At 44.6% G+C, this 20,241-nt stretch overlaps 1 non-coding gene across 1 annotated transcript; it reads right to left on the bottom strand.

Moving 5' to 3' along the window:
• Positions 1 to 925: 925 nt before the first annotated feature.
• Positions 926 to 1,000, bottom strand: Trnas-cga (transfer RNA serine (anticodon CGA)). Its single transcript has one exon. It is a non-coding gene; the product is annotated as a tRNA-Ser (tRNA).
• Positions 1,001 to 20,241: the final 19,241 nt, after the last annotated feature.

The following is a 20,241-nucleotide window of genomic DNA, read 5'->3' as shown; positions in this document are numbered from 1 at the left end:
TTGTTCAATTCCACATACTGTATGGGAGATCCTCTGGTAGTAGTGTTCCGAATTGTAGGTGGCAGCTTCAGTGACAATCGAAGTTTGAATGAGACCTGGTGGTGTGCTCAGATAGCCTAATAGTGAAGCTCCCGAAAAGCTGGAAATCTGGGTTCCAATCCCGATATGTTACAAATTTTAAAGCGTCACGACATATTCATGACACCTGCGCATTGGAGTGCGAGTCAAAAATTCTACGATTGTTTATCTTTCCTTCTAAAAACGTTACTATCAGAAAGGAACTGTTGTTACCTTTCAATGTTTCGAATGAACAATGTAACAAACTGAATTCTTTCCTGGAGACCGGAGCAGATATTCCCCTTCCGTTTGACTGGAGCAGCTAGTTCGCTCTCAGGCGTAATGGAGAGCCACGCTGTCAGTTCGTCATTGATGGGGCGGCCATTGTCTGGGTGCCGTGCAGGACCTTGCGTCCAGCCCGATCCTCTTGGCGGATTATCTGACTCGCTGACACTTGACAGCCCGCGCCGCACTACCGCCTTTCGCCGCGCGTAAACAGATCGATACCGCCGGAGGCGGGGCGGGGCGGGTGCCTTCTCCTCATTTTGCAAAGTGCATTGCTCTACATACTGGAGACAATGTGGCGAGTGATTGATGGTGGCGTCCTGCGGTGTGCGGTGGTAAGCGGTGTCGTCGCCACGGCGACCGTCATGCGCTGTTGGTCTGCCTGCTGCGCATTTCAAGGGCCACGTGCTGACCGAGAAACTACCGAACGAACGTCACAAGAAACCTCATACTAAACTTTCTATACAGGCGGCCCCAGCTACAGAAATGTAGTTTCATTACACACTTGAGCTCTTCTCCTGATTTATCCGTGTCTCTAGACAAACAGTAACGCATTTGAAACTTCCTGGCAGACTAAAACTGTGTGCTCGACCGAGACTCGAACTCGGGACCTTTGCCTTTCGCGGGCAAGTGCTCTACCAACTGAGCTACCGAAGCACGACTCACGCCCGGTACTCACAGCTTTACTTCTGCCAGTACCTCGTCTCCTACCTTCCAAACTTTAAGTGAGTCGTGCTTCGGTAGCTCAGTTGGTAGAGCACTTGCCCGCGAAAGGCAAAGGTCCCGAGTTAGAGTCTCGGTTGGGCACACAGTTTTAATCTGCCAGGAAGTTTCATATCAGCGCACACTCCGCTGCAGAGTGAAAATCTCATTCTAGTAACGCATTTATTCGTACACTTTGACGCCAAAGCTTCCTTTATTATCCCCAAACTAGCTTTAGCGATATCTGACCAATGTATTTTTACTCGTGTACTTTTACTATTACTCAACTGTCATTATTTCAATAACCCGTTCTGTTTCACTTACATTGACTTTACTCTTTCTTCCTCTTCTCAGTGACACTGGTTTCTCTGTCGATATTGCTCCAAATGCTTCATTTTGTACTAATTCTGTTGTCTCAGTAACATTTTCCATGCTAGAATATCTTGATCTGTGAAGGACTCTAGAATCCTCCAAATACACCATAAACCAATATTTAGAAATGTAAACGAGCATCCCTATAAACATTTCGCTGTCCAATAATCTGTTCATTATTTGGTGCCCCGTCTTCTCGATTGTAACTGCCTACAATTTTTTTGTACAAGCCTTGCAACTGCGCATAAAGCAGAGACAGACAAGGCCACAATTGTGTGGAGAAATGGCCCAGAAGGAATGAGCTACTGCCTGTACAGGGGTGTTCATATTACTGTCTGTAATAGATAATGAGCAAAGAAAGAACGGTAAACTCAGGTCAGAGGCGGTATAGAGTTCATCACTGCCTTGGTTTCTAGTACAGTGTAATGGAAATGCACACAAATGCGGAGTTCGCAGATGACCATTTGCTGTAATTATTAGCAGATGGTGATAACTGTGGCGTTCAACGTCTGTATCGGAGACATTTCCAGAATGACGGTGCCCCGACAGGGGACTTTTGAAGTAATTAATCATACTCTTAGGGAGCATGGGATGTTTAACCTCACTACTCACGATTGGGGGAGGCCTAGAAGGATGAGGGCACCTCAAATGGAGATGAAACTTCTTAGTACAGTTTACTACACACTACATCGTCAGCGCAACAAGTAATGTTGACTACATGATTGTCCGTAGAGTGCAACATGACAACCTTCCATATCCTTACCACGCACAGTGTGTGCAAGGACTATCAGCAACTGATTTTCCTGCACGAGTGCATTTCTGCAAAAACGTTCAAATGTGTGTGAATTCATAATGGACCAAACTGCTTAGGTCATCTGTCCCCAGACTTGCACACTACTTAAACTAACTTAAACTAGCTTATGCTAAGAAAAAAAAACACACACACACATCCATGCCCGAGGGAGGACTCGAACCTCCGGCGGAAGGGTGCATTTCAGAGAATGGGTAATTCAACGACGTGTCAACCCACATTATAGTGTAAATGTGGCGTTCACAGATGGTGGCAACATTTCAAAGTAGATGATTATTCTGCTGAAGAGTAGTAGAAACTGGGCTGTAGCATGAAAAAAAAAAGCGTTTCCAGATACATGTCCGCAGAACATATTTTCTTCCTCTAAGCGTGAGTAACGTTTCCTGAAGTCTGACCATACCTTCATGTTACACCCTATATTCTGGAAAATTATTTCTTCTCTTGCTCCTTCGTCACGGCATTGTTCATCCTGTGATTGCACGATCAATACTAATCTATCAACTACCAACTACAAAAACAGGTGACGTTACAATTTGAAGAGTATTGTAGTTGTTGGTGAGCCTCACAAACTTTTTAAGGAAGACAAAGTGCCTCGCGTGACTTGTATTTCAAATCCCACACCTCCTCACGCTCATAGAACACGTCCTGGAAACCTGCACATCAAATAGACGTTGGCAGCAGATACCCATCATGATTAACCTCCGTAATGAAGCTGGCACACAGCTGTTGTAGATGGTCCTTGATATCATGGATACCGGCATTGACGCAGAGCTGACGTCCGAACTGGTCCCACATATTCCGTGGGGGACGGATCTGGGGATTCTGCTGACCATGGGAGTACCTCAAGATTACACAGGCAATTCATAGAGACACCTTCCATGTGTGAAAAAGCACTGTCCTGTTGAAAAATGGTACCACGATAGTGCTGCACGAGAGGAAACACGTAAGGACGCAGGATGTCTGTGCCATATCGTTGTGCCGTCAGAGTTCCCTCAGTCTCTACTAGCCGTGACCTGAGATCATATCCGATGGCTCCCCACACTACGGCATCAGGAATAGCATGTACCTTTCCAAAACACTGGAAGATGGGACTTTCCCAACGTCGCCAACATATTCTCTGATAATGGCGATGTAGCGTGTCCATTGCTGAGCGCAGTGTGATGCAGTCGACGTTATTTGGTCACGGACTCGCTTGAAACGAAGCCGTTTGTATTGTGGTGTTAATGAGAACTTACGCACGGAACGGTAATTCCCTAGTCCAACTGCTGCTTTCCTCCGATCAAAGGCCCTAAATGACATAAAATGTCCCATGGAGTCCATTTCTTGTTCTCGGATGGCATGTGCAAATATGCAGAGGCTATGATTTACCTGGTGCACAACATGGCGATCCTCCCTTGCAGTAAACAGACGTCCTCCACTAGAGACTTGACGAGTATGCCTGCCGTCACGTTCCCATGCAGTCCAACATCGGGCCCTCGTCACATCCGAACGCCCCACGAATCTGAATACCGCACTGTTCGACCATATCGTCAAATGGACAATGCCAGGTCTCTTGTAGCGTTGTCTCGGACTAGTATCCGGCATCTCCGCGTCCTTCACTTTGATCGCTCAAAATGTCACGTTGCTTACGCCCTTCATATAGTCTACCAATCTGGTAACAACACAAAACACGAACAACACTGACGTATTCTGGTGGCCATTCTGCCTGTTTCAGAGAATTGCAATTCTAATCATTTACAGGACATACCCGCCAATGGCGTGTATGTGTACAAAATCATATCGTTGTCCTACCATGGCATTTGAGTGCTTTCTTTTTTGCCAAGCTGTGTGTATAAAATTATTTAAAATTCATGGTCACATCCCTTGTGACCATGTTGTCCCAAATTATGCCTCAACATCATTTGTCCAGTTGGTAAACTACAATAAAAGAAATCAGCACACACAGTTCTTGCTTGTAGTCAGTGTCATAGCAACTGATACTATAACAGATCTCTTATAAAATCGGCCTGTGGTTGGCTACTTTAATTATAGTCATACTGTTTATTGTGCCGGACGAAAAAACACTTGTTAGCACTGTGGTGGACTCTTAGATTTACTTCAGGAGGAGGCCTAGTTGATACTATAACACACACAAAATATTGGATCACTCTGTTGTAGCTTGAACAAGATGAAATACGGAACTTTGTAATAACAGTGTAGCTGGCGGTCATGTGTGCATGAGATGTGCTTGCTTGTGTGAATGAATAGTGTATACTTCTCTTTTTCCGACAAAGGCTCAGGCCGAAAGATTATGTGTAAGTGTGTTTTAATTGTGCGTGTCTGCAACTTAGCGTGTTATCTTTACGGTAAGTAGCAATCTATCTTTTCCTACTTTTCCTACATTGCTGATATTCCTATCCAGATTTTCCACTGTTTAACTTTGTAATAATTCATGCCCACGTGAATGTCATGTGTATTTCTTAACATGAAAACATAAAGAAGGTAAACTAAACTGAGAAAAAAAGAAACAAAATCACTTGATACAGCACAAGATAATAGTCTCTTGTCTCAAAGTACAGTTGACTCCAAAGTTTGTTACATAGGTCTGTCTAATAAACCCCCCGTACTGCTTGCTTTGTAGTGACACGATGCTATAGGCTTCTCTTCGGCAATCACGGCAGAGTGGGCTGAGCTTCACTCTGCTCTGACGTAAGTAACCACTCTCCAGCGGTGGCGTGTACAAACTCTCCTGTGTACATGGAGCGCTCAGCCGCGCTATATACACTACTGGCCATTAAAATTGCTACATTAAGAAGAAATGCAAATGATAAACGGATATTCATTGGGCAGATATATTATACTAGAACTGTACCCAGAACAACCATCTCTGGCCCTAATAAAGACCTTGATACGCCTGGGCATTGAGTCAAACAGAGCTTGGATGGTGTGTACAGGTAGAGCTGCCCATGCAGCTTCAACACGATACAACAGTTCATCAAGACTAGTGACTGGCGTATTGTGACGAACCAGTTGCTCGGTCACCATTGACCAGACGTTTTAAGTTGGTGGGAGATCTGTAGAATATGCTGGCCAGGGTAGTAATCGAACATTTTCTGTATCCAGAAAGGCCCGTACAGGACCTGCATCATGCGGTCGTGCATTATCCTGCTGAAAAGTAGGGTTTCTTAGGCATCGAATGAAGGGTAGAGCCACGGATCATAACACATTTGAAATGTAACGTCCACTGTTCAAAGTGCCGTCAGTGCGAACAAGAGGTGACCGATACATGTAACCCATGGCACCACATACCATCACGCCGGGTGATACGCCAGTATGGCGAAGAAGAACACACGCTTCCAATGTGCGTTCACCGCGATGTCGCCAAACACGGATGCGACCATCATGATGCTGTAAACAGAACTTGGATTCATCCGAAAAAAATGACGTTTTTCCATTCGTGCACCCAGGTTCGTCATTGAGTACACCATCGCAGGCGCTCCTGTCTGTGATGCAGCGTCAAGGGTAAGCGCAGCCATGGTCTCCAAGCTGATAGTCCATGTTGCCGCAAACGTCGTTGAACTGTTCGTGCAGATGGTTGTTGTCTTGCAAACGTCCCCATCTGTTAACTCGGGGATCGAGACGTGACTTCATGTTCCATGCGGATAAGATGCCTGTCATCTCGACTGCTAGTGATACGAGGCTGTTGGTATCCAGCACGGCTTTCCATATTACTCTCCTGAACCCACCGATTCCATATTCTGCTAACAGTCATTCGATCTCGACCAACGCGAGCAGCAATGTCGCGATACGACAAACCACAATGGTGATAGGCTACAATCCGACCTTTATCAAAGTCGGAAACTTGATGGTACGCATTTCTCCTCCTTACACGAGGCATCACAACAACGTTTTCCCAGGCAACGCCGGTCAACTGATGTTTGTGTTTGAGAAATCGGTTGGAAACTTGCCTCATGTCAGCACGTTGTAGATGTCGCCACCGCCGCTAACCTTGTGTGAATGCTCTGAAAAGCTAATCATTTGCATATCACAGCATCTTCTTCCTGTCGGTTAAATTTCGCACCTGTAGCACATCATCTTCGTGGTGTAGCAATTTTAATTTCCAGTAGTGTATGTATTTGTATCTGGGAGTTTCTTTCCTGAAGGAATACGGACCACGCACATGAATAGCGGTTGCCGTGACACACATCTATTTTAGTACTTTTGCTTTGTGGAAGGTGGGTGATTTTTCACTTTAACAGTGAATTTAACGACTACAGCCTTGCATTCATCACGCATGATAACAAAATCTCATTCTCACTTAGGGAAATACGGCCTTATAATTAACTATTGGAGCCGTATTTGGGTGAATCACAGTTCTAGTCACCGTTTTGCCATCGAGAATTAGGTTTTTCTTAGTTGTTCTACACACTTATGGTAAACGACAGGTTTGTTCTTTCAGCAAGGCCGCAGTTGGTTCTCTCCTAGACTTTCCCCAGTCATAGCTTGTGCTCCACCTGTAATGCCCTCAATACCCACAGAATATTAATTGGGCGATGACGATGGAGGTGCTCGAATAGGTACAAGTGGATTAATTATACATTTTTGCCAGCGATGTGGTCTCCTGAAGGTTTCATGAGACCAGCCACGATTTTCTCTCATATTGTTACAGGATCATTTTTCAGAACAGACCAGCAACATATGCAGATTAACAAGATTCCAATTAGAGACCCACCCTCAATCTGCAAAGTTAATTGATCCTAACTTTACGAGTGATCATTACTTGCAGTAGTGTAAAAGTTATCTTGCATATTGTTTGGAAGTAAGTATTGTTTGGAAGTAAGAAAACTACACGAAACGGCCAGTCAACTGAACACCCCATTGTGCTTCTTCTCCATGGCAGTCACACAATGGACGAGAGGCGGCCGAGTTTTCTCTGACGCCCTGCAGCACCGCCGTATGAATTCCGGAACAGAGAGAGCTTCCTGTATTGATCACCTGCAAGAAAGTTTGATATGGAGTAAACAGAAACCTTAGCAGAAAGCACTATTGTCTATCGAACGCAGACACGACTTTTGCTACCGACACCATACGGAGATCGTTATCGGGCAGGTGTAAAGAAAGCTCTCGGTATTGAAAACGCTGGATGCCGCTGAATGCACGGCTCTTAGGCAAAAAAGAAAGAAAAATACTTTCTCTAAGAAGATAAGAAATCTCCAAAGTTATTTTATCCAAAATCTCAACGTATGTCCGATCAACCTGTATTTTCTTCTGGTCGGTCCCCCATTATCCTTTCACCGCATATTCAGCAGAGAACGTTAAAAGTTTAATGTTAAACTTTTAAACTCATGTTTGTAAGTGTCTGGTTGTTATCTAAAAAATATAAAAAAATATTTTGGTATACAAATATGTAAATTTCGGTGCAGGGCAACAGCTCTATGTGGAAATTAAATTTTGAACCGAAATATGAGGAGCTCACGCTACACGATGCGAAATCCAGCCTAGCCGGTAAATCGAACAACTCGTCTGCGAATAAGCAATCCGTTTTATGAAATTTACGTATGCTATCTGACTGCAAAACATATGACTCGGATTAAAATGGTGGCCCTGACTATTACAAATCTTTATCTTTTTCTTGAAAACAATCACTGTACCAGAACTGTTATTGTAATTAAGAGCAAATAAACATAAAAATTAACGCATCTAACTTTCTAATAAAACTGCTTGAAAATTCAAGAGGTATAACTTTACTGAAATCTTCTACTAATATTAAGTCTCTGAACTGATATGATATTTTTTTCACAAATGCACTCTGACAGTCACTGTGCTTTACAGTGGACATGAGATGGTTTAGTTTATTAGCATACCTGTGCGCACGGAACGCTCGTCTGTTCTGCAACCTGTTATTACTAAGATAACGATGAGACTGTCAAAAGTCAGATTTCATTTTCTGTACATACGATGTGCAGTACAAGACGATATCTTATCAATTTTTATAAATGTACTTCTCAGTACACAACTCACTATGTACAATGCGAGAACGCAAATAGTTATGAAAGTAAAGAATGAAAAATGAGGAACTAATCGTCTGATAAGTGAGAACAGGGCTCCAAGTTTAACTGCGATTCACTAAGCCATGTCAACAATACTCCAAAAATGTTCAAATGTGTGTGAAATCTTAAGGGACTTAACAGCTAAGGCTATCATTCCCTAAACTTACACACTGCTTAATCTAAATTATCCTAAGGACAAACACACACACCTATGCCCGAGGGAGGACTCGAACCTCCGCCGGGATCAGCCGCACAGTCCATGACTGCAGCGCCCAAGACCGCGCGGCAACAATACTCCTTTTCAAAAAGTTATCACACCTAGACCATTTAGCAAAATATTTCTTAATAACTTTCCTCTGTACAAATACTTTCATTAGCACTTGTTTCAACTATCACACAAGTCTACGTGCTTCGCTACAAAATTTCTACAGCAAACTTAAACCATACAAAATGCTATAGCAATAAGGCACTACACAGTGACAAATATAAAAAGATTGCATTACCTTAAAAATTTGTCTTTGCCATTCTTGCAGTCATATGATTTCATTTCCTCAAAGTTTTTCTTCAAAACGCATTATTACAAATTCCCTTGTAAATAATGCTGCCTCCACGGCAGGCCAGCTTCCATCCTTTTCAAACCAAACACATAGTCAGACTGTCTGCGACACACTACTGTCTTCAGACGTACAAGGAATATTATTATATCAGTACTACGAAAGGTTAAGTATTTTTTCAATTCGTTTCGGCCTACTGGGGACTACGGGGCTCGTCTTAACTCTCAGCTAGGATCTGCTTTTTCTTGGTCCGGTATGCCATCATCTTCTGGCCGTGAGCCTGCTTCCTCTCATCCGTCCCTTTAGGTCTGATGGTGCCTGTACACTTATTGCTTGTGAGAGACGGTGGGAAGACTCTTTGCAGGATGGCCTATCGGTAATGAGTTCGGTTCTCTGTTGTCTTTAATGGGATCTGCAGTTCCTCTAAGTCTGCTTTAGCAGAGGTAATCCATTTGGATTTGGACACCTTTCCCTTACTCGTCACTGCGAGGATTCAGTTCGTGAGCCTGGAGTGATTCAGGCAGGTAATGTTCCCATAGGAGGTCAGTCGCCTTTTCCTCATACATGTGTCTATGTCTACCTGATGTAGAGCTCGTTATTGTGCCTGATTCTGTAGGTACCATCTTCCTCTCTTGTGAGTCCTAGTATTCTCCTCTGGATCTTCCTCTCTTTAAGTTCTAGTTTCTTTACTGGGCCCTTCCGAGTCATCAAGAGGCACTCAGAGGCATATAGAGCAGAGGGTCTTACTACCGAGTTGTAGTGCTTCAGCTTTAAGTTCTTCGATAGGTACTTGGAGGTATAGATGTTCTTACAGGAATGATAGGCCCTTTATAACTTGGTGCACCTGGCGTCCATGGTCAAGGCTTCGCTCTCGCTTGCTGAGATCCATGCTGCCAAGCACTTGACTGCAGGAACATTACAGATAGTATTGTTTCGTAGTGGGATTGTAGAAGTGGCCTGCTTGATGTTGGTGATCAACTCAGTCTCCTGTATGGTGACCCTCGAGCCGATTTTTGCTGCAATACTGTAGCTGCTCTGTAGTTGGTGAGCAGCCTCCTCCATACTGTTGGCCAACAGGGTGAGATCGACAGCAAATGCTAGACAGGGTACACTGAGGTTGTCTTTCTTGTACCTAAGCTTCAGTCCTGCTTCTGGCGACAATTTGGATGTCCATTCTCCTACGATTTTCTCCAGAACACAGTTGAAGACGATTGCAAGAGAGGCGTCCCCCTGCCTGGTCCTGCCTGGATGGGAAAGCTCACAGAGAGTTCAACCCTGAACTTGATTTTTTAGGTAGTGTTCTTCAGTGTATCTTGGTCCAATCTAGTAGAGTGCCCATCTAGGCCTAGTTCCCACAGGGTACAGAAGAAGGTCTGTCGATCTATTGCGTCATATGGCTTTTGCAAGTCTACCATAATGGCTACCCAGGGGTGTCCCCCTTGGCTCCTATATGAGAGGATGGGCATGAGGTTTTGAATCTGTTCTGTGCATGACCGACTTGCACGGAAACCAGCCTGGAATTCACCTGGTTGGGAGTCTAGCTGATTGGTGACTATTTTGAAGGGCTTTAGAGAAGATCTTGTACTTTATAAGCAACAAAGAGACGCCTCTGTAGTTTTTGAGGTCCGTCTTACTTTCTTTCTTGTGTAGTGGATGGATCATGGCTGAGGTCCATCCCTCTGGCAAGAACTCTGTTCTCCAAATGTTCTGAATGATCTGGATGATACTCTGCAGGGGCTGGTCATCTACGTGCTTCCACATTTCTGCACCTGTACCATCTTCCCCTGGGGCCTCGTTGTTCTTAGGGTCTTTGATGATCTTCTCTATTTCTTCCCTGTTGGGTTGTGTGACACCCTCTCTCCATCTCCATACCTTCCACCTCCTTTACCAATGCAAATTACAGCAAATACCCCTCCCAGATGATGATCTGCAACGAAGCCCACCCCAGCTTCTCCTACAAATGCAAGGCAAAACCCACTCCTACCAATCCCAAGCTCACTGCCCTATTCACCCCATTACATCTGCCCTTCGGCCAAAGACATCATGAGTTTCCTCACCATTATCCTCCAGAACAATCACCCGTTCCAACGCCCCCACCCCTTTCAGCAGACTGCCCTTGCCACCCGCTCCATCTTCCATTTGAACACCTACACCACCTACTTTCACAACCAGGCCTACTTCACCTTACCCACTGCGACACCCTCATTTAAGCCTCTCTCCTCCTCTCTCCACTCCCTTCCCCCCTCCCCACCCTGGTGTTCCACCAGTATCATCTCCTCTATCAAAACATCAGCTCCTTCCCTTGCTGCATGCCTGACCCAGCACCGGGTCGACCTTAATGAAACCTTTCTACAATTTCACCATGTTGTCCACACCTCTCCCTATCTCCTTCACTGCACTGATAATCGCATTCCCCTAGCTCAAGGTGGGTTGCTAACGGCCACAGCCCCTGCTCAATGACCTGACCGAACACCTCATCCTCAGCGTCTTTTTTTACTCCCTCACTGTCACCTATGCAGCAATCTATGTCCATTCTGCAACTGCTCTCCCATCTATTTGATTGCTGCAGACTTCAACATCCACAGCTGTCCCTGACACCCTTCGGCGCTGGCATCAGTTCCTGGGCACCCTCTATATTGACATTGTTCACCTCTAACAGCAAACCCATCCTGTGACTGGCTCCACCCCCTCCACCCCCAACGTCCTTGTTCGTACTACTACAGAAGTCCTAGACCCTATTGGGAGCGACCACCTCCCAATCCTTCTCATCAACTCCTCAGCCCATCGCCCACCTCCTTCCCCTGCATGTTGCCCCTACAAAATACATCCATGACTACTGCTGAGCTGACTGGGATACCTACTGGGAATCCATAGCCACCCAGGTCGAAAACCAACCACTTACCTATCAGCATCCCACTGATGTACTTATGTCACCCATTCCTCATCCTCTCTCAAGAAGATCGTCACTAACGCCATAAAGGACCACATTCCTACCAAAATTATTCACCCTCACCATCCTACTCTTCTTCAAACCCCATCTGTTGTGGTTGGCAGGAGAGCCAACACCGTATTACTAAAGGAGGCCGAAATGCACGCGTCTCAGCTCACGCAGGCTGGCGTGAGGTCTGGAACACGACAAGGGAATTAGAATTGAGAAAAACGGACGTAGCTCGTGGAATACTTAACTTTAATCCATTAATGAAGAACGTCGCTCGTGACAGTACATGATTCACCATCAATAATAACTGATAATGGCGTGTTGCTAGGTCGTAGCAAATAACGTAGCTGAAGGCTATGCTAACTATCGTCTCGGCAAATGAGAGCTTCTTTAGTCAGTGAACCATCGCTAGCGAAGTCGGCTGTACAACTGGGGCGAGTGCTAGGAAGTCTCTCTAGATCTGCCGTGTGGCGGCGCTCGGTCTGCAATCACTGATAGTGGCGACACGCGGGTCCGACGTATACTAACGGAGCGTGGCCGATTTAAAGGCTACCACCTGGCAAGTGTGGTGTCTGGCGGTGACACCACACCATCCATCTTCTCTGTGAATCCCACAGGCTTCCCCCCTACTTACTTCACAACTGTGACCAGGATACACTCCCCTGTAAAGAAACGCTGAGACTGGCGCCAGACATGTACATGACTCGACATCACCCTCCCTGTCAACACCTCCAAATACTGGTCTCCCTTCCACCGTCTTACTGGTAGTCGTCTCACACTGCATACCCCCTTCTTCATGGTCTGCCTTCCACCATCTTACTGGTAGTCGTCTCACACTGCATACCCCCTTCTTCACCATAACGACCCCTTCCTTGACAACCTCAGTAAGGCTAACCATTTTGCTCTCCACCCTTCTGAGGCCTTTTGCATCCCCACTTCGATTATTCCCACTTCCCCACTGTCCTTGACCACACTGATACCTCTATCCTGCCACTCATCCCCTGAGATTTCTCCCATTGCAGCACATACGCCAAACTCATACTTCACTCCAAAGGCAACACAGCCCTTGATCATGACTGCACCACCTACAGTCACCTCAAGGAATCCCCCCTCCTTCCTAACTGTCCTTGCTACCTTGTATAACATCATCCTCTCCACTGGCATTTACCCTGACCTTTGGAAGACTTTGAGTTTCCTGTTGTTATTTAAACTCAACAAACTCTCTTCAGACACCTCCTCCTATTATCCCATCTGCATTACCTCCAAGTTCAGTAATTTCTTCGAGTCTGTCCTCTCCCAACATATTCATGACCACCTCAATGAGCACGACTCCGCACCCCCTTCCCCTTACCCAGTGTGGCTTCTGGCCCTCTTTCTCTGGCAATGACAGCTCCTTAAACTTATCAGTTTTTTTTCCCTACAACTTAATTCCAGCCGTTCTGCTATTTTTGTTTCTGTCGACCTCCAGATTGCCTATGACGGGTATGGCATTCCAGACTCTTCTTTAATCTCCAAACCTACGCCCTTCCTATCAATTTTGTCCATCTCGCTGCTTCCTTCCCTCCTGTCATCCTTCCTATGTCACTATCCACAATACCAACTTCTGTACATTTTATCCCACCATGGGCATGCCCCAAGGCTCTGTTCTTTCTCATCAACTCTATCTACCATATACTGCAGATATGCCCAAACCTCCCCCATCTGTTCACCTCCTACAGTTTGGTGATGACACCACCTTTCTGGCCCTCTATCTCTTCCTTCAACGATTCCAAAGTACCCTTCAAACCCACCTTGACCAGTTCATTACTTGGTGAAACCAGTGGCTCCTTAACACCAACCACTTCAAGACCCAGGCAATCCTCATAGGACGCACCATCCCGTCCTTCCAGCTCAATTATTTTTACCTTTCCATTTATAGTCATTTTATCAAGCTCACTGCTACCCTGAAATACCTTGGCCTCACGCTTAACCATCATCTCACCTGGACTCCCCATCCCCTTACGATCCAATGCGAAGCCCACAGTATACTCTCCCTTCTGAAACTCCTGTCTGGCTGGACATGGGGACTGCTTCCTACTACCATCCTTCACATCTACAAATCCTTGATCCACCCCATCCTTTGCTTTGCCAGGATCACCTGCATTTCCACCCCACCATAATTCTATAAAGCCCTCCAAATCCTTAAACACCATGCACTCCGCCTCACTTTTCATATCTGCCTCCCGTCCCCCACATGGATCGCATGTGACCTCATCCCCTTCCCACATCATCTCCTTTTGCTTGAAAACATGTGAATGCCGTACATTGTCTGCCACTTCGATTCTCCTCAACCTCTAGTGTCTCCTATCCTTTCTACTCCCTGCCTGTTGCCATGCCTTAACCATCATGTCCCACCCTCTCTCCATCTCCATACCTTCCAAATTGCTGCAAATACCCCTCTCAGATTATGATCTTCACTCTGCTATTACGCCTCTTACTAACTCTAACCACAATTTCCCTGCTCCCCCCCCCCCCCCCCCCCCCTCCTGCTCGCTGGGACTCCCTCTGCCCGTCTTTCACTTCCCATGAGCGGTGTTTACTTCCTCCTACGCCACCTACCTTTCTGGCAAACCCCTTTCAAGTCTCTGTGTTCCATCCTGGCTTGCTTTCCCACTCCCACCCCATCTGTCTCCTGCCCCTTGGTGTGCCACCCGACCCCATTTTTTCATCCCACTCTCTCCAGACCCCTCCCCCACTGCCCATCCTCTTCCCTCCTCCCAGGCCTTCCTTCTCTCAACAGGTCCCTCCTGGCTGTTTTAATCCTTGTTGTGTGTTTTACGCTTCATACTGTGTTTTTGAAGTGCCACATTCTGGTGTGGACTTTTAATACTGTGGCCTACTTTTATTTTGCACTTGTGACTCTGATGTCTTTTACATGCTAGGCTCATCATCAAACATATTTTTTAAATTTTATGTGGGCTTTTTCTAACTGTGTCCCAGAAAGAATGTCTCCATGTCAGTGTAGTTTTAGCCCCCATTGTATCCCCCTCCCTTTATTATGTTCATATACGAGTATATCCCCCCCCCCCCTATGAACCATGGACCTCGCAATTGATGGGGAGGCTTGCGTGTCTCAAGGATACAGATAGCCGCACCGTAGGTGCAACCACAACGGGGTGGGGGGGGGGGGGGACGGAGTGGTATCTGTTGAGAGGCCAGACAAACTTGTGGTTCCTGAAGAGGGGCAGCAGCATTTTCAGTAGTTGCAGTCTGGATGATTGACTGATCTGGCCTTGTAAAACTAACCAAAATGGCATTGCTGTTCTGGTACTGGGAACGGCTGAAAGCAAGGGGAAACTACAGCCGTAATTTTTCCCGAGGGCATGCAGCTCTACTGTATGGTTAAATGATGATGACGTCCTCTTGCGTAAAATATTCCGGAGGTAAAATAGTCCCCCATTCGGATCTCCGGGCGGGGACTACTGAAGAGGACGTCGTTATCAGGAGAACGAAAACAGGCGTTCTACGGATCGGAGCGTGGAATGTCAGAGCCCTTAATCGGGCAGGTAGGACAGAAAATTTAAAAAGGGAAATGGATAGGTTAAAGTTAGATATAGTGCAGATTAGTGAAGTTCGGTGGCAGGAGGAAGAAGGCTTTTGGTCAGGTGAATACAGGGTTATAAATACAAAATCAAATAGGGGTAATGCATGAGTAGGTTTAATAATGAATCAAAAAATAGGAGTATGGGTAAGCTACTACAAACAGCATAGTGAACGCATTGTTGTGGCCAAGATAGACACGAAGCCCACGCCTACTACAGTATTACAAGTTTATATGCCAACTAGCTCAGCAGATGACGAAGAAATTGATGAAATGTATGATGAGATAAAAGAAGGAAGAACCCTGGAGATACTAAAATGTATCAGATAGATTATGTAATGGTAAGGCAGAGATTTAGGAACCAGGTTTTAAAATGTAAGACATTTCCAGGGGCAGATGTGGACTCTGACCACAATCTATTAGTTATCTAAACATTCATGGTGGTGCCTGTTTGTTCTATATCGTGTCTCCCTACCACTTTCGCGCAACGACGCTCTGAGCGTGTTTTTTTTTAGGGAATTGACTAGTTTGAACCTGGGACCTGTTCCTGGTAAGGATACGTCAGACCACACATGACATGTAGAATTCAGAACAGTTCAGTGAGACTAGCGATGATATAACCAAATACTAAATGATCAAAGCGTCAGATCCACTGCACTCCCTGTAAAAGAATCTTAATACTAACTAAATTTAGTGGAAAGGGTTCAAGGCTTTCCTATTTTTAGTTAGCTGTTAAAATAACGTCAAAAAAGCAGTTAAGTTTACCATTGGAAATTTTATTCTACTCACAAAACATCGTTTATAAATTGCACTATTGATAAAAGGAAATGTTTTAATACAGGATGGTAAAAACCAACTGCGTTCAACAAAAATGTGAACGAATATTCCTTGAATGGGTTTCCAAGTTCTACAATCGATCGAAGGATGACCTATGCCATATCACATCTATAATCTAGGTTTAATTTAAGTTTCACAAAAGAGAAAACTATCAATATGATCTACAGTGACCCTCAATTATCTTTAATTACTTATCTAACTTTGTCGTAAATTACAGTGGCTGATGGGGCTTCTCAATAACTATATAAAAGAAAAATCATCGCGTTTCAGATATGTTCTTCAAGTGGCAAATATGAACACCATGAGTTTTAATTAACGATCGACACTAGTATTACGCAAAAAAAGGGGTGTAACAGATGAGTCTTCTGCAGTTCTGAGTGAAGTCTTATGCCCTCAAAAATGCGGCATCGCGTGCGTTCATTACCTTGCCGGTGTTTAAGCAGCGTCAGGGCGGCAGCGGCCGGCGCAGCAGCCATCCAGCTCGCCGTCTCGGAACCAACTCTCCTCTAACTTCTCCTTACTACAATTTACCGAAGTAGATTTTAAAAAGCTATCTGGCTGTGTTTTCATCTGACCAATCAGGGTCTCAATGTTAACCTTAAGCTCCGCCTACAAAGATTCTGTCTATCCAATGAGAAACGTTATACTTTTCGTGGTGGGGCAATGTTTTTAAAGTTTGCAACGTAACAGGGACACTAAAAAGTCTCACGCTAAAACCTGCAGCTGGTGTGGTCCTTTTAGCGTTATCGTCAGATCTATACTGTTCTTCTGGAAGGCTCTATCTTTTAACATGGGCTGGGGGGTGGTCCTTGACGTACCTGAGACGCTAAAAAGTCTCACGCTAAAACTTGCGGGTGGTAGTGGCCATTTTTGTGTTATCGTAAGATCTATACTGTTATTCAGGAGGGCTCTAGCTTTTAACATGGGCTGGGGGGGTGGTCCTTGACGTAACAGGGACGCGAAAAAGTCTCACGCTAAAACGTACGGGTGGTAGACTTAGAGTTAGGCTGCCGACGTGGGTGTCCAGACCGTCCGTCATCGTAGGGCCTTCTAGCTTAACACGGTTCTGCTCTCGGCTTCTGTCCTCGTTTCTCCCCTCGGAACTGCGGTGGGAAGGTACGACATGCATTTAGGCATTCTTGTGTTAGTCTGTGGCATTCCATTTGCTCACTCGTTACTTGTATTACTTTGGTTAATTTAATGTCACGATTTATTCGGAGCTATGAGACATACTAGTAGATTTGCTTATTATGTCAGGGTTTTCATGGAAGGTGTTGGATTTGCCTGACACCTTACAGTTATGAACTGTATATTAAAGCTGAAGAAACTGCAAAAAGGTGGGAATTTAACGAGATGGGACCTGGATAAACTGAAAGAACCAGAGGTTGTACAGAGTTTCAGGGAGAGCATAAGGGAACAATTGAAAGGAATGGGGGAAAGAAATATAGCAGAAGATGAATGGGTAGCTTTGAAGGACGAAATAGTGAAGGCAGCAAAGGATCAAATAGGTAAAAAGACGAGGGCTAGTAGAAACCCTTGGGTAACAGAAGAAATATTGAATTTATTTATTTATTTATTTATTTATGCATTTATTTTACCTGGCAAGATTAGGGCCTTCAGGCCCTCTCTTACACCTAACCAGGCATACTCAGGTTGAACGAGTTACAGTTTCTACTTAACATTAAGGACATATAGCCTATTATGCTGTATTGATGTTAAAGAAAAAAATAGATATTATAACAGTAGTATAATGATAATTATAACAATAAAAAATAATTATAACAATCAATAATAATAATAATAATAATAATAGTAGTAATAATAATAATAATAATAATAATAGTAATAATAATAATAATAATGACTATGTATATGAAAGTAAACATACTTTTCTTTTCTGAATGTCAGTCCCATTGTTAGTTAGGAATTTTCTCGTTATGTTCTTGCAGCTTGTGAGTTATTCTCATCGAGCAGAGACATAAGACGATAGAATGGGGTGAAAGAGATATATAAGAGGTAGATAGGTTAGAGGAAGAGAAATAGAACGGTAAAATTCGAAGCTGTGATGGAGAGGAGAAAGAAAGAGATGGGAGGGGCACAAGAATGGTGGTTATACCGTCCCTAATATGTAAGCTTTGAGTTCCCTCTTGAATGTTGAGTAGTTCTGGATAAGACGCAGATCACAGGGGAGCGCGTTCCATAGTCGTATGGCTGAGATGGAGAATGACACGGAGAAAGATTTTGTGTTATGTAAAGGTACAGCCAAGATGATAGACGTATCCGATCTGGTGTTGCGATTGTGGAATGACGATAGGTGTTTAATGTGAGAAGATAAGTATTGGGGGCACCAGTGGCTAAGAAATCGATGAAGTAAGCACATCGTGTGGAGATCGCGTGCCGTATGTGGGCGTATCCAACCTAGCTGGGAGTATGAAGGACTGATATGATCATACAACCGAATATTGCACACGTATCTAACGCAAGCATTCATCACTAGCTCGAGGCATCTAGAATTTTCGCTATTTGTGCCGTGTTGAACTACATCGCAGTAGTAAAGATTAGGCAAGACTAGTGTTTGGACTAATTTTTGTTTAACATGGGTTGGAAATATTTTTCTAAACTTTTGAATTGCATGTAGGGAGGAGAGCGATTTCCGGCAAGCTGTGACTGTTTGTTCTTCCCAGTTTAGGTGTTCATCCAAGATTATTCCAAGGTCTTTTACTGTTTTTTGGTATGGTAGTTGGGTACCATTGAGGAGTATTTTAGGGACTGTTTCGCGAAAGTACCGGCTGATTAACTTTGGATGAGATATAAGTATGACCTGGGATTTCTTGGGGTTTAGTTTCAGACCTAGGTTCTGTGCCCATCGAGAAACAGAACAAAGATCTGCGTTCATACTCGCTACTGCGCCAGCAATGTTTTTGGGGCTTGCACTTATGTACAGTTGGATGTCGTCGGCATAAAGATGGTAGTTGCAGGAGTGAATCACTGAAGAAATATCATTAATGTACAGTGAGAAGAGTAGTGGACCAAGGACGGAGCCTTGGGGAACTCCAGAGCGCACGCTTTTCCATGATGACTTTTCCGACCCACAAATGACTTGTTGACTTCTGTTTTTGAGGTAGCTGTCGAACCATTGTATTGCGCTGTTTGAGAAATTCAGCTGTTTCATTTTAATTAGTAATATATCGAAGTCAACTGTGTCAAAAGCCTTGCTAAAGTCAAGCAGTGTTAGGATAGTAGCTTCACGTCTGTCCATAGCATGTTTAATGTCATCAGTTACTTTGATTAATGCGGTTGCTGTACTATGGTGCTTTCGAAAGCCTGACTGATATTCGTCATGGATGTTATGAGTTTTGAGGTAATCCGTCAGTTGTTCATGGACGATGTGCTCTAGGGCTTTAGAAATTGCAGGTAGTATGCTGATCGGCCTGTAGTCACCTGGCGACTTAGGGTTGTCAGTCTTGGGTATAGGCTTAATTAAACTTTGCTTCCACTCAGTAGGATATGTACTACTGACAAGAGACAGGTTGAAGATGTCTGTGATAACTGGAATAATAGTGTCTACGACGTTCTTAATCATGCCAATGCTCACTCCATCACTTCCTACTGCCTCGGAAGAGATTCTCATAATTGCCTTGTGTACTGTGCCGGTAGTGACATGTTTTAGGAAAAACTTGTCTCTCGAGAGATTGATATCTAGGGGCTGGTAATTTGTCGCTGCGTGGCAGTTTGCAGCTGTTGAGAAGAAATCGTTTAATTCTTCTGCAGACGCTTGATAAACAGCGTCAGATCTTCGCTTCCCTATACCGAAACTGCGCAGCTTTTTCCACAGTGCAGCAGGTTTTGATATGCCGCATACGACAGAGCGGGCATGTCTGATTTTGGCATTCCTCACGCTTTGCTTGGTTCTGTTTCGGAGTTTCCTATAAGCTTCGTACGCCTCGGGAGTTGGGTTACGCTTGAAGGCCCTATGTGCAGCATCACGTTTATTCATTAACTGACGTAATGCAGTGGTGAGCCACGGAGCGGGAGCTCTCTTTACCTTAACAGTGCGTTGAGGAGCATGTTTATCA

This window comes from Schistocerca gregaria, chromosome 1 (assembly GCF_023897955.1).
Source record: "Schistocerca gregaria isolate iqSchGreg1 chromosome 1, iqSchGreg1.2, whole genome shotgun sequence".
Classification (NCBI taxonomy): Eukaryota; Metazoa; Arthropoda; class Insecta; order Orthoptera; family Acrididae; genus Schistocerca; species Schistocerca gregaria.
The sequence above is the reverse complement of the archived record's forward strand: the minus strand, read 5'-3'. Positions and strand labels throughout refer to the sequence as shown.